This window comes from Bombus huntii, chromosome 3, assembly GCF_024542735.1.
Source record: "Bombus huntii isolate Logan2020A chromosome 3, iyBomHunt1.1, whole genome shotgun sequence".
Classification (NCBI taxonomy): Eukaryota; Metazoa; Arthropoda; class Insecta; order Hymenoptera; family Apidae; genus Bombus; species Bombus huntii.
In genome coordinates this window covers 15663246-15676789 of record NC_066240.1, presented here as the reverse complement: position 1 = coordinate 15676789, position 13544 = coordinate 15663246, and the positions used below count along the sequence as shown (strand labels likewise).

The following is a 13544-nucleotide window of genomic DNA, read 5'->3' as shown; positions in this document are numbered from 1 at the left end:
CTCATATACGTCGGCCTTCATCTCTACCTCTCTCGTTAATTCATCCTCCCCAACAACGTCGAAACGGATGCGTATCTATTCGAATGCGACGCCGGTTGCACGGATGTATATCTGAAACTTATGTAGCAGAACAAATATTTCCGGAGGTACGACGAGTTCTGCCATTCGATGGAAAAAGTATTTATAAGAGGCGAGCATTTATTTTCTCTCCGCCCTTTTTCGCTTTTACCGTCCTCGTCTCGTTGCCTCCTCCTTTCCATTTTGACGAGAAGTCGCGTATGTACGGTTTAACCTTGCCACTTTACGCGCGACATGGCTGCCGTCTCGCGCTCTTTAACCGTACAACTCTTCCGCAGGTGTATATAAAATCATGCAGGTGTATGAAATTCACCCTTGCCCGGCCTGCAGACCGGCAATTTTGTTGCATTAAAATACGCGCCGCGACGCGCAAAACAACCGCCCGAGGAACCATTACGCGATCGTAGTTAGCCTGAACGGCTGCAAAGGGTTGTCGCGATGACGTTCCACGATCTCCTCGTGATTTTCCGTTCGTCTCTTTTTGGCGCACTGACAATTAAAAATACGATTGTGTATAACGATCGTGGATGTTGAAAGATTCTCAAGCAGAAATTCAATGGCACATTGTACGTTGTAAAATATGTATATGTATACGAAGATCGTAGAAGGAGCAGAAACATCATAGATCGGACTTTTCAATTTTTATACCGCAATTATTTTAACATTTTATATCAGCGATGGAGTCTTTCTAAGCGATTTTGAAATCAAATATATTTGTCATAAGTTTGGATATTTCAAAAATATTACTTGCGTTTGGTTTAGGTTCACGTACTATTTTTTAGCCATCGGTGAAAATCAGAAAATCAACGGAAATGGACTTATCACGTGATCTTTGTGTGATTTTACACGAAGATGTTCAACGACGAGGGGTTTCTTACGTGAAAAGAAGATTAGTTAACAGTATTTTTGGGCTCAGGATTCAGAACATCATTTTGGGCTCAGGTTAAGAATAGATTCGAGTTTCTATAACAGTATCTTCTAAGCAGCTATTTTTGAGGTCTGGAGCAGCTCTGTTTATAATCACTATAAATCGCTTACGTTTGTGATTACACGCCTTCGAGCACTCTTGTTTTTTAATTATCCATGTACTTTCTATTCGAATAATTGAAACTAAATTATAGAAATCAGTATACTTCAGTTCTTTATCAAGATTGTTTCGTTGATCAAAAGTTATTACACTTCAATTAACATTTCTTCGAATGAGTTACTCGTTCGCTATCCGTTTCTTAAAAAAAAAAAAAAAAAAAAAGAAAACACTCGGGAAAGGCGCATTTGACTGTTATTGCGAATATGCATAGCAATTTTATACTTTCATTAAATTCTTTGTAAGATCGTTAATTACGAAAGTGAAAAGTACTTTCGAAAATTTTACAATTAATATTTCAGCTGCACGATTAAACGTATAAAATAATTGTACGCGATCCACGAAGAAAATAATCGTTAATCATATTATACTATCTGTTGTTATATTACTCTACGTAAAATCGATAAATATATTATCAGACAAATCTTTTATATTATGATAATATATGTTATATCCGACTACGTACGAGTCATACGTAATAATTTAACTGGAAATTTTTTATAGTGACCGCGATTAAATACAACTAGATGGAAGGCATACAAAGTCTATGCGGGTTGTCAATCTTCTTTAACGGTCTTGACCGTAAGGAAATGGTTTCCTAATTAACAATGCCCTATAATTGATAAATATAAAATTTAAAGATACAATTGTCAACCTGATTTGACGATTAAAAATATCTATTATTTGAAAAATTGTCTCGAAAATCATATTTGTAGATACACGCAGATTTTTTAAAAAATTGTGTTTTACAAATTATGAACGAACGACGGCACTCAGCTAGGGTAGAATTTCGAAGAAAATGAAAAAAAACTGCGCGGATATTGTTTATCCATCTTTATACTATAGACGGAATATTGCAAAACTCGAGTCTTTTACGTTATCCGTTATAAACTTTTTCTTTCGTGCGCAACATCGATCGAACAAGATGGCTGCATTAGTTCTGCCTCGTTTTGCAGGTGCAACACACGAACTTGCCCCAGTACGAGCTGCCGCACTGCAATTTCGTTGCAATGTACTCCGCATAATGTTTCAGAAAATGTATCGTTAGCATGATTGAAACGTAAAACGCGGGCCCCGATGAAAGCTTCACGCCGAAACTGGCTGTGGTCCACATTTCAAGCAAATTGTGTTTTTTTACGAGTTCCAGCCAGTTTCTTTCCCTTTGCGTCTTTCCTTTTTCCTTTATCCTTACACGAGAATTAATCTTTTTTTTTTTTATTTCTGACTTTTATTCTTTCTTTTACAAACTGCGATAATATCTCCTTTTATCGTTATCATCGTACATTTAAATTGTTTTCAACGTTAATAATATCGATCTTCCCGATCTCTTCGCATTTATTCTTCACAATTGCATCGCTAAACATATTTTCTTCCCAAAATTTTCACATACTTTATTCGTACAAATTTTATTCCTCTATTCATAAACAAATCCGAGCAGAACAGAATAATTGCTAATTACATTTCTTTGCACATTTAATTCCACAAGTTACGTAATTTGTCCTCCACGCGAATAAATAAAATATCGTCACATAGCAAGTAATAAAAATGAAAACTTCTAAATACAGGAATTATCATATCGAAGAGGTTGTTAATCAGTTCGAGTTTCCATCATTTTCTATCTAATTAATTCGTATTGCTCGTGGCACGTGTTCTCGTCTCCTAGAACTCCTAGAACACCTGATTCACCGGCGTTGTTAGAGACGCTGAAGCCTTTAATCGCGCGATCTTATCATCGAACCACGACGACGACGACGACGACGACGACGACGACGACAACGAGAACGCCATTTTTGTCCTCGTCGTCGACGCGCAACCTCGTCCGGTGAGTATCGCCATTTAATTCCATACTAACGTTCAAATAAAACGAACGGCCAATTAAATTTGCCCCGATGTGGCAGACTCGGTCCGCCTAGCCGTTTATTTCTTCCCGGGATTTTTTCGTTTGATTCGAATGCGGGTACCACCTGCTCGCGCCTCCATGACTTTAGGATCCGTTCGCGTGCTCGATCGCGCACGCACCATCGCTTTGCTGGCTGCTCGCCTCCGCCACAACGGAGAAGACGCGACGCTCCAACTAGCGATGAACTTGCGTTTGCGATAATGAGCTTATCGAGCATTTTTTATCGGTACACTCCAAGCGTTCTTTTCTCTTTTCGTTTGGTCGAAAGAGAGAACAGGATGTGTCATTCTTCCGAGGAAAAATTTGAATGCCAGTTTTTTTTTTTTTATTTAATTTAGTTAAAAAAAAAAAAAAAAAAACTGGCATTCAAATTTTTCCATTTGAATGCCAGTGTCGTGATTTTTGGACTTTTTGTGATTCTATATAGGGCGTTTCAGTATAGATCGTACATTTTCTTTTTTTTGTTTTATTTGAAAGTAGTTTACAATGTATTCTCATTGAGAATAATAATTGCGAATAATAAATGATTATCGATTATATTCGATTCTAGCTGAATCTAATGTTTAAACCTAGAGGGTAATGTCTCTTTATCCTGCGGATCTGATCCGTCGTGTCAAATAATTGGGTAACTAGTGGGTTTTGGTGGTTGTTAATTCTTATGTTATATCTATTACCGAATTTGCATATTTCTTCTTTAACTGTAGGTATCTTAAAGTCTCGATGGTAAGATCGTACATTTGGCGTAGAATTTTATACAGTGATGTACGAAGATTGTTATGTTCGAAGGTTTAGAATTCTCTTTCATTCTTTCACAAGGTTTTCAGAAAAATTTGTGTTTACGAGTTACTCCTAAATTGGTATCAGTGAGATTAATTATGGAATTTTTAATTTAATGTAACTTTATCCCCAGACATTTAAAATATCGCGGACAATTTAAAATATAAAATAAAATATTCCGATAATATAACGCGTTTGAATGTCTGATAGTAAAGGAAACGGTTGTTATCTAATGGCTCGTAGCGTATGCCGTTGCTTTGACAGAGGGAACGCGTAACATTCGGGTCATCGGTTTGCTTCAAATTTTGTGCATAGTTGGCGCATATCCTCTGTAATAACGATTCGAAGGTACAAAATACATTGTAGAAAATTTCATAGAGTATTTATACCTTTTATCGATAACGCGAACGAATTTAACAATGTATATAATATATCGTAAAACAACAAACTCATTTTCTACCCGTGTATTTCACACGTACCCTCGTTCAACCGAAGAAAAATAAAGTTCGAGTCTGAGGGTTGTGCTAAGACTCGGACGTACTATTTAATTATTCTAGAAACGAATAAGGAAACGTTATTCTTCGAACAGAACAGACACGAAGCTGCCATAAAGAACATGTCACGACGATCGATAAGACGCAAGAAATAGGAAATTCAAATAGGTATCATTGGCGCCAAGTAATTAACGAGCGTTGGCTATGTCGAACACGTGTGTAAACGCAGTGCGTGTGCACAGAAAAGAAACTGCTTAGAATCGCTAATTTCTCATCGAGTCCTCGAATACAGGTTACCAAGGGACAATCACATTCTGATTTTGATTTTTCTGTTTCGCCAGTGTGTCATGGAGATTTTGTAGTCGGCTTTTAGTTACCGAAAAAGTTCGATCGTATCGCTGTCGATTTAAATATGCGATAGAGATAATCACGAAGGGAATTAAAATTAAACGCTTTTTAAATCTTATTGGATTAACGGCTTCGTTAATATTCCTTATTTACATGGAACTAACCAGGTGCAAAGGAAGCTACGATTGCTCGACAAGGCGAACCAAAATTGAGGGAAATTGATATTAGGGAATGACGCGATTTTGTAATCGATCGACTAACCTGGAAGTGGGGAATGATATCTCACTGGTTTGCGAATATTCGAGAAAGTTAATTTGTTAACTTGCGGCGAAGTTACGGATTACGATGTCGTGGAATTACAAATGCAAATTTTATTTCTAAATGAAGCATTGGGTATATGAAAAGTAATAGACGATACGACGGTAAACATTTTTGACCTACTTAGGAACTATGAATGAATAGATAAGTTTGAGCAAGGGCCTGAATTAGAACTTCAAACTAACTAGTCGGAAACAGGTTTTAGAGTTGATTAGAATAGAATGTCAAAATGTATTCAAAGGAAATAGTTTTAGGTGAAATTTCGGAAGCGGTTAATCGACTATAAAAGTTTTAGGCCAGAAGATTCTTTGTATGTACTTTGGAATAAATAAAAAATTGTGAAAGACCTTCGCGTTAAGATTCATTTGAGTTAAACGTATTTTTATATATCTAAGATAATGTTACAGATTTTTAAAATTATCGTGTAATAAAATTTTTTAACTTTTAATATTTCATTCGCGCAATAAGGTTTAAATTTTATCATTCGATCGAACATGTTGTGCCACCTAGCAGATCACGCGTCAACTACATGATACATGGCTTACGTTTACCGACTCAACAACGCTTTAAAAATTCTATTAGATATGCACATACGTATATATATTTTGCATTCGGTTCTAATAAAAAGCTCACTACCATGAAAATTAATTGAAAAGTTCCTAAGTTATTAGTAATTTCTTTCAAGTAGTTAAGAAATATTTTAATAGCATTAACTAAATAGAGAAATGTCATGCCTATTCTGTACTTTACTTGTGTTAATATGTATGTATGGAACACCAACGGGATGCACAATAAGTGTGATATTCGATAAATTTTCACGTCCTACTATTTCGGGTGATGCTCACGTAACTCCCCATATTATTTTCGTGTCGCACGCGACGTTAAGTAGGGGCAATCTACAGTTACCGACGTACGGTTTATGTTGGTAATACAGTATGTAGTTATCAGCAGTGTTGATAAAGTAGATATTCATAACTGTTACTGTTTTATCATTCGATAGTACTTGCTGTCCTTTAATTACCTTCCTTAATTTGCCAAGTATTGGTAACAGATTTTATTATTGACTAGAGGTAAAATACACTTGACACCTCGATTAAATGCACGATAAACTTGACATTCAATCAATGCAGGTAGCATTATCGCTTTCTTTCATTGTATTCTGTATTGAAATGCGAGTGTTCAAAGCGAATGTCATTTCGTTACATGATATATTTATCGCCTTTGTTGATTGAATTGAATATGTAGGAAGTCGGTATTACAGAACATGGGACAGTAGTCTCGTACACATGCATACATATAATATCTATTTTGTGATTCAGTCATGGAAAATACAATTCACCGATGATAGTTGAATCTTAAGAATACGTCGATGACGACGAAGTTATCCTGCATTCATCAATGCTGCATCATTGCTGTTCAGCAATGCAGTATGTAGGCGAAACACCATAGAGACTCCTATAATTTCTATCATGGATATAAAAAATATTTCTATAAATTTATTCAAAAATATAACTTTCGTAACGCCTTTACATTTAATCATACGTTTCCTTCCTTACTCAAGAGTAAATATAAGAATTTTATCTGTTCCATTTTTCCAAAGAACTACTCACATAGACGTACAATTTATTTGCACTTTATACCTGAGATGTTTACATGAGATATTCAATAAACTTTGTACTCGTTCAACAAAACATTAAAAAAAAAAAAAAAAACAAAAGTGATACACTGATCTAATAACTATTACGTGACTGTTACTTCTGTTTTAATACGAAATACTATAAGATTTCGTCGCATTCAAACTATTTTTCTAATTTTATTCCGATTTTCCTTCTAATTTTCCATCAAACTTCCTAATGTATAATTCGCTGTTAGTTGTGTCCCTATGATATATAGCCTAACGAAGTACCCGTTTACTATTTCGAATTACTATATACACTTACCACGAATCAATATCGTAGACCATATTTTATAATATTACACGGCTTTTCATTGGATTGATTGGCAATAATAACCTATATGTATATCAATTCACATGTTGCGTACTTTAAAAAATATCGAGCACCATAAATTCTATTGAAATGATTAAATGAAGCTTGAAAGACGAAATGTCATACACAAACTTTATTTTATTATTAGGAAATATCTTTTATTAGGAAGCCTCGTAATTAATTCATAAACAATGTTCATCTGAATATTGAAACAAACTTATAGTATACGTGACATCTTTTGTCAGAATAATTCGTTAATCACGCGTGCGAAGTTTGAATAGCTGACTGGGCGGACACTCTGTATACGTTCGTGTGTATCATACGCACGCTGAAAATAGATAATTTCCACTAACGACGAACGATAAGCACTGCACTCAATCAATACAGGTCGATAGCGCTTTCAATTGCAAACTGAAATTTTTACAAAATTCACTCAACGATCGTCGAGTATTTGTCTTTTATATATTACCAATATGTAGTTCATTCTCTTCATGGAAGTATATGAAGCGTAGAACATCTAAAAGCCGATATTCATTAATTAAAAATGTTTGTTTAATTTTTCGTCTTTAATAAATTGCAACGTTTAAGGCATCATGCAGAAGCATACATAAAAAAAATATTCAGAGATGTACAATTAAATTTTTTATACCAAGGGAAGGAATTAATTCTAGCAATATCGTGTCTTACACAGTTAGAAATTAAACTACGACCGATAGGACGTCGAATAGTTTTTCAAAGAACGAAATTATTTGCGAAAACTGACAAGCGTGAATTTCGATAAATTCTCATAAGGGCAACAAGTCCTGACTGTGACGTTGTTACAGTCTAAATGCTGTTTATGTACGTACTTTTGTCTGCTTGCCTGAAAGCGTATCGTTGAAAATGGAAAGGCAGACATAGATATAAGATCATTTTCTGTAGAGCTGCGTCTTTTCAAGTGCAAAGAAAGATGTATGAATGAAGCACGCCACAAAGATGGTAGAAAATGAATCGTGATTTCAAATATGTTGATTTCTACGACAAAAGAAGCTTTATAGAGAAAAATCTGCAAACTTCAGGATATAAAGTTTCATAAATAACAGAAAATTTTATAAAAATGACGTTGAAACGAATTTAACAGATTACTGGGAAAATTTTTAATCCGATAAAGAAAGGACAATAAAATTTACATTTTATATATCATCGTATCACTCGATTCCCTGTGCTTTAAAATCTTGTCTGTAAAAAGAGAGAAAAAAACGTACTTTTGACGTACTTTTAAAATAATTACTTTAACGTTGAATTGTTTCTGGCTTTGGTAATAATTCAAAATTTATGAAACATAGATCTAAAGAGAAATAAAAGATAAAGGATTTGTATATCTAAATATATATTTATGAAAACGTGCTGATGTAACGTATCTAATGCGAATGATGTTTGGATAATTTTTGATTTGGATAAATTTAAGCTGAAATATTTTTACCAATTTTTTAGTAATTAAAACAATTTAGTAATTAATCCTCGTACTTCTTAACGGTATACCGAACGACACGCCAGATACTACAGCTAATAGCCTTCGCTATCGCTTTTAACTTCAGCGTAGTAATTTAGGACATGCTTTGATTAAGCTGAACACGTCGACTTAAATAGGCGTGGAAATGGCATTAGTCTTGCATAATGTAAATTAAACAAGAGTTGCATACATTCTGTGTCGATTTTGCTTGTGTACGTGTAGCACACAATGCGTGCTACGTAAGTACTTATGGGAGAAGTCGTTCCACAATGAGTTGCAGAAACAAAGCTCTTTAGCCAGCCAAGTATTATACGTATGTTCCAGCTATGAACTCCAAAAGAACGTCTTTTACTTGCCATCAATTAATCGATCACATTGGTTAATGTCGTTTCAATTAATGGACATTTTCTATTCTATTAGCAGAAGTTGATACTTTGGATTGATTGATTTCAGAAAGAGACAGGTAAACTGTTGTTCACATTACAAACGAATTATTTTATCTATTATTTAATGAAACTAATGTGATCAAATATTAAAGTTAAAAATTAACCTTAATGGTAAAAAGATAATTATATTAGTAATGGCTGTTGTTTAATAAACATTTGTCGACCGCGGTTGAATGGAATAATTATGATAATATTATACTTATTTGCTAAGTGTTGCATGCTCCGATTTCATGCATAGCGATATGGTCATATCTGGTGTAATAATTACATAACCCACGTGCTCATACTATATTCAACATTTCCATTCAGTTTTCGTAATACTGTAATTTCATTCTAATTGTTTTCCCTAATTTATTTACAAGACTAATTTTATGCATTATTAAATTCTTCGTCCACTTATCTTTCGCATTCTCACATATATACCACGAAAATACAATCTAAGATAAATATCCGTTATCTTTTTTACACATTGCACATTATTGTGGTGAATTAAAAAAATTCATATATTAATAAATATTTTTTTTCATAATATTTCTAGTAATATAAAATTCCTTATTCCTAGCATAATTATTGATAATTTTAAAAACGAATGTAAAGAAATTTCTACAAACTAATAAATATTCTGAAAAATTAATACAAAAATTAAATTGATCAGAGAATCAGACATTTTAAAAAGATACTCGACTCTATACGATAGGATCGAGAAAAGTTGAAGAGACAACACAACGACAGCATTGCCTTTTAATTAATCCACTGAAAATATTACGTGTGCCATTCCGCTAGTACAAAAGGATATGCATCCGTGGGCAAGACAGTTGCGCCGTTTGCGTGCAGCTTGGCGTTTACCAAGTCATTGTACCCGGCATGCGCTGATCATTATTACATATGCGCATTGCATTAAGGCAGGTCGCTGATGCACGTCAAGGAAGCACTTTCGCACAGGAATCAACTCCCTGCCGATTTCACTGGTTCCACGATGGTTCGTCAAAAGCGAAATCTTTCATCTTTCTCAAATCGTCGATTCTCGTGCGGAACGTCGACGAACGTGGTTATTAATATGATTGCTCTATGACTTGACCGAATCCCGCCACGCTGCTTTCTACGTTTCATTTTAAATAATTTTCTAAGCAAAGAGATATTTCACTTAATAACGCGCTTTCACCTTCTGGTAGAAATCTATGAAATACCATTTATTATAATTTCCGAACATGTGATCGTAACAGATCGGTACATTCACCGTGGCTAAGTTTCTTTCTGACGAATCTCGTTGATTTTTGATATATGAACGTTATAATGCGTTAGGATTAGGCAGAAGATAGATAAGAATGACTCATAAATTATTTCGAATCTTTGTCGTTTTAATACAGTTTCCTAATTGAGCGAGTAATGTTATCGATATTTGAACATTGAACGTATTAATTTTGTGTTAAATATCTTTCTTAAATATTACAAGTCCTTTTTCCGAGACACAAGAAATTTCAGGATCATAGCAAGTTTAATTGGATGCTTGCATATCACAAAGTCAATTTCTAATTATACCTTTCCTCTGGATATTAGCTTTTATTTTGCAAACGTATTGATTAAAGAAATCGTTGTTCTTTCGATGAAAATAAACAGATAAGCATGAAAAATTGCGGATCTTTGGTCGAGAGCACTAGATTTACGTGCGAATAGCGGTCGCACGTGCGATTGTTCGCCGTCCTTCGAAGAAAGGTTTCACCACGTGACTTACTTGAGGAACAAAAAGGAACCATCGATCGCGCCGCTATTTGCGTCGGGTAACTCGATCGTTAAAATTGCTCGCCAACCCTCCGTTTTCTTTTTTATTGTCGATCATTTAAATAATTTATACGCAAAAATTATTCGCCGTTCGGTGAATACAAATCACCGGTTAATTTCATCCTTTTCGGGGACAGCTTCGAACCATTTCGATTTTGTTCCAGTTTTTCCCTCGCGTTTCACTCTTCACGTCGTGAAAAAGGAATATGTCGAACGATTGCCACTTAATGATAGTTGCAGAAATGTTCGGAATTTACATTTCATGGCGAAGGAATGCACCGTGCAATAATTCTCTCAGTTTAGAATATTTATGTCCAAATAAAAAAGGAAAATAAAACAAAAATAACCATGTTAATTCTTATATGACAAGAATATATGACTATTATTTTTTTTTAAATAAGCCATAAATCTACAATTTTTTATAAGAGATGAACGACGTTGGATTAATCACTGTGTTAATCTTAATTAATTTTAATTAATGCAATTTTTCTGTGCAATTAACGTTCCTAATATTTTTTAAATGTTCAACAACGCATATTTAACCCCAAAATCAAGCGGAAAGATAGTTTCGATATGAGATTGGTTGACGACACATCGAATTTTAAAATTGCTCTGCTATCGTGCTTTTCATCTGCGGCCTTCGTGTTCTGATATTATTCTCGTAATTCTTTAGTAACGAAATACATACTGAGAAGCTTCTGTAGAAAGAAATATAAAAATTTTAAACTTTTTCTGGCTTCGTTCGAATTTATTCATGATCTACGCTACAACATGTCATTATTCCCTCGACTGAATTAGAAGATGACTCCTTGCTCGGCCTTGCTCTTTCAACGATATTCAGGCTACACCATATGGTTGCCTTTTGAAGACTTGAAACGAGTTAATTTTCACCGTGGTACTGTGTAATTTTGCATCTCGCGCTACCTGCACTCGCTTTTTACGTTCGTTGCTTCAGTATCACGCCGCGTTATTACCAGCGATTACCCAACGAATTCAACTTGGTAACGAGTTTCAATCCGAGTGAACATGATATGTGGATATTAATATTTATAGATCTGTTCATACCTGCTTTTCTTTGGCGGATTTTTCTTCTTGCTGTCGACGTGAACAGACTGGTGATTGCAAGCACGTTCTAAGTCTAGATAGTCTTAAATTAACATCGTTTTCATGTTATTATAATTTTTCCATTATTCCAAACGATGTATTGAAACATCATTTTTGTTAGTTGTAATTTGAATGTTGATAATGAGATTGTGACAACTCTCGACTGACTTTAACTTCATTTGCATAATCTGCTGTGTCGCCTGATATAAATAGCGCAAAATCGGTACGACGGAAAGGCGAATAGTTAAACTTACATATTTTTTTTTATCGAATAGAAAAAAATGTAATTTCCATGTAGTTGGGCTATACTTTACTTTGTAAAAGTGGGTGCATGTTATTTTCAAATTAAGAAGCTCTACTTTGTGTGATGCTACCTTCTCGAAGGTAATTTAGGTAAATTGCTAGGGAGCAAGGGTACGTAGATGTGTCTCTAAGCAAAGGTACACCTAGTAGAATACTGTTGTAGTTTTTGTCTTCTAAAAAATCAATTTGGAAAGCACGCGAAGCATGCACGTACTTCATTAAAACTTAATTAAATGGACCTTACCATAGGATTATGTATATAATATGCTCACGTAATTAACGTGGGCGGTCATGCATGTCATCTTCAGTTTGATCATTTATCTTAAGCTCTGCTTCTTTGGAACATAATTTGTCTTTGTTTTGAAATTAATAGTGACCGAACCGTAGTCGATTTAAATTCGATAATGGAACAATTATTTGAGAAAGTATATTAAAGTTATGTCGTAAAGTAGAACTCGTGAAAGCGTGTACTACATGTCCCTACGCTATAAGTTTCGCGAGTAGTACATTATCGAAGACGAATGTTTATAAGTATAATAGAATAATATTGAACGGATGTCGATAGAAACAGAAGCAGTGTAACAAGGTACAAAGCTGCTCAGTAAATCACGCTATTACTGTTTTTTCCCTTCGAGCATTCGTAGAAACAAGTTCATCGATCAAGAAGCAATGAATCACGAGTTACGAAATGTTGCATGTACATAGTGCAAATGCACGATGGAAATATTCTGCAAGAATTAACATTGCGTCGTGAACTTTTGGAAATTTAATAAAAAATTTGATTCGTTTGTATCTGTGCCACGGTATTTTATCGATTGTGAAAGTATAAAATCGTTTCGAATATACGTTTTTTAATATTATCAAGCCGATAGAAAAATGACAAATACAGACTAATCTTCGTTGCATAATCGCGTATTTGTTCGAATCCCATTATTTTTATAAATTTTCATGTAATCTATTATTTCGAATATCAATATAATTTTACGATTAAATAAATATTTATTGGAAAATTGTAGTAGCATTAAAAGCAATAAGATTAACGATCTTTCCTCTTCCTATATCACCCACTGAATTATATGCATTATACAGTTACAGTGTATTAATCAAAATTCTCATTACTTGTGTAGACTTTCATGCTGCAGCCGATGAAACAAATTAACGAGTATGGCGCATAAATCAAACCGAACGATCGTTTCTAATATCGTTGCGGTGAAAATCTAATCCACCGTTCGAATAGGTAAAAGCGTGCGTTAATCAACGTATTTATTGGTTGTGGAGACTTTCACGGGGCCACTGGTAGAAACAAAATTTTTACATCGGATCGCGAGAGACACGAGAGACACGTTTTCCAATCCCCCGATGGACAATGAGCTCCATCACGGTTCTATATAAGCGAAATCACAGGAGAGAACGACCCGTGGAATTGAAAATCC

General features: G+C 34.5%; 1 protein-coding gene across 2 annotated transcripts in view; it reads right to left on the bottom strand.

Annotated features, from left to right (window-relative positions):
* LOC126864179 (transcriptional regulator Myc-2-like) overlaps positions 1 to 13544 on the bottom strand; it is a 214771-nt gene that overhangs the window by 103580 nt on the left and 97647 nt on the right. The gene's annotated exons all lie outside the window — the stretch shown is intronic.